The sequence below is a fragment of the Aplysia californica genome, unplaced genomic scaffold (assembly GCF_000002075.1).
Source record: "Aplysia californica isolate F4 #8 unplaced genomic scaffold, AplCal3.0 scaffold00401, whole genome shotgun sequence".
NCBI lineage: Eukaryota > Metazoa > Mollusca > Gastropoda > Aplysiida > Aplysiidae > Aplysia > Aplysia californica.
This window is the reverse complement of record NW_004797671.1, coordinates 327,026-329,525: the sequence shown is the minus strand read 5'-3', so window position 1 is coordinate 329,525 and position 2,500 is coordinate 327,026. Positions and strand designations below refer to the sequence as shown.

Here is a 2,500-nt window from a genome sequence, read left to right as displayed (position 1 = left end):
TAGGCCACCGACGCCACTATCAAAGTTTCGTTTGACACGTTTTGGCCATTCTGAGAAACTAAGACCATGAGATCAGAAACCAAATTATGTTCTATCAGCAGTATCAAAACCGTAAGATAATAGGGAGTCTTTATCAAAATATTCAAAAATTGATTGCATTCGGAAAAGCTTGACATGATGTAAAACTCAAAATCTTTGTCGTCAAATATCTCCAAACTGGATACCGAGCAGATAGAACTTTGTAATTCTGAGGTAGTGACTTGACGACGAGACAAATAGACTGTTTACATTGCGTGCACAAACACATTGTTTACTGACTATCGACATATTAGGCACATATTAGTGACCGTATTCTCTGGCTCTTAATAGTTAATATCGTTGATCTACTATGTACTCGATCCTGGAGTCTGGTTTTGCTTGTGCGTACTATTATGGATTATGTATGGGTATTTCTTTCTTTCTTTCTTTCTTTTTCTTTCTCTCTTTCTTTCTCTCTTTCTTTCGTTCTTTTCTTCCTTTAATTCTTTCTTCTTTTATCTGTATTTCTTTCTTTCTTTCTTTTCTTTCTTTTTTCTGCCTTCCTTTCTTATTTTTTCTATCTTTTTTTCTCTTTCTTTTTGTGGTTTTGTTTTTGTACTTTGTACAACAGTTTTGGAAAATTAATGAGTACTGCACAGTCCTGAGCTTCTAGGGCATCAGTTCTGGGAACAGACATTTGAAGAAGAACTAGTTAGTATAGTAAGCTTTGGTTCTGCATTTTAAAAAATCTACATAGGCTCATGTATGTCCAAGAGACCGAAAAAATTAAAGGCATATAGTGCCTGGATTAGGACTGGGAAATCTCGTGGTCTAGAGGTTACAGTGCTCGCCTCTCATTCAATAGGTCAAGGATTCGAAACCTGAGAGCGACGGAATATTTAAAAAAAAAAGATTTTCTCCTTTCACCTCCTTTCCTGCTCCCTAACAATGTTCGGTCGTCTGCTTTCGTCTCCATTCCCACCCCTTCAACTCCTTTGCTCCCTCCTCTGGGCTCCTGACTCTTTCTGCAGTCTTTCTACTGCTACTCCTTTGCTCCTTTTTACTGATGTCTTTCCGCCACACTATTGATCTTAGGGTAGGTAAGATCTAACAGTTAACCTTCTTGGATAAACAACAATCTCGGAGGTCCGTATGCAAGCTGCGCACATTAAAGATCCCTTGGTGGTCCAAAATTGATAAGAACAAGCTTTGGTTCCCACCCTGGCAAAATTCAAATTATCTCCTTCACACCTGGAAATGTTTAAAGTGTCCCACGCGGTCATATGACCTTATGCAGTTGTGAGCGCCGTAAAATACTTACCAAAACTAAGAACAATAAGAATTAGGACTGTACTTGATTGTTTCAGGAGGGTGGCTCGGCGAGACCACTGTCTGTCACCTCCCACGCCACCGCAGGGATTAGTGGGTTGGGAAACGGGGGGAGGGGGGTATGTTGCGACCAAATTGGAGCACTCATGAAATTGACACATCTTACTTTATGTTTTAGTATGTGTTTTGCGGCATTTGCAACACAATAATAGTCGTACAATAATAGCCGAGGATTAGAGGTGTTACAAAGGAGTAACAAACACGAAAAAGGACGGAGAAAAGATAACAACAATATAGTAATACAGACATTAGACAGGATCTAGGAAAGAAGGAGCAAACACCACCAGGGCACCCGCCAACCACCCACAACTTACACCATGTGACCACTTGTCAGCAAGCTATACGTCACTTTGCAATGCTGTCACAAACTACACATGCAAGGTCAAGCCCATTGTCCATTGTTTCAGGAAGCAACATTCTTGCATTCCGGATATGTCCATTAGTGCTCCGCTGCTCTCTTCAAAATGCAATTGAGGGTCTTTCTACTGATTGTGCTAGTGCATATCTGGTTGAACGTTCTTCTGTTCTTTCCTGCAAAGGTGCCAGATTTTCCGCTTCCTTTCTGTACTCCCAAAATCATCATCCTCCCCACAGCAGTACTGGCATCTTCTGGGATGATCTGGCTCCTTATCTTCCTCTTCAATCAGGTGGCGAGAGACAAAACCTCACACCGTCCTTACAAAAGACTTTGTTGTTGTCTTTCAATAAACATTAGGCTATCTCTGAGCTGACCAACTTCTCACTCCCTTTAGATTACACAGTACACAGATTTATCTAAAGGGTCCAATCTTGTTTCAATATCAAATCGACATGCTTCTGAGCATGAGCTGATTTTCTATTGCAAGACTCATCCCTCTATCTCTTCCCCCTTCTCCTCCTATTTTTCTTCTCCTTCATTGATCTTTCCTTCTTTCTGTTGCTCTTCCTTTTTCTTTTTCTTTGTCTGTCTGTTTGTTTGTTTGTCTGTTTGTTTGTTTGTTTGTTTGGTTGGTTTTTTTTTTCTTTCCTTCTTCTTCTTCTTCTTCTTCTTCTTCTTCTTCTTCTTCTTCTTCTTCTTCTTCTTCTTCTTCTTCTTCTTCTTCTTCTTCTTCTT

At 40.1% G+C, this 2,500-nt stretch overlaps 1 protein-coding gene across 1 annotated transcript in view; it reads left to right on the top strand.

Moving 5' to 3' along the window:
- LOC106012530 (slit homolog 3 protein-like) overlaps positions 1-2,500 on the top strand; it is an 18,452-nt gene that overhangs the window by 626 nt on the left and 15,326 nt on the right. The gene's annotated exons all lie outside the window — the stretch shown is intronic.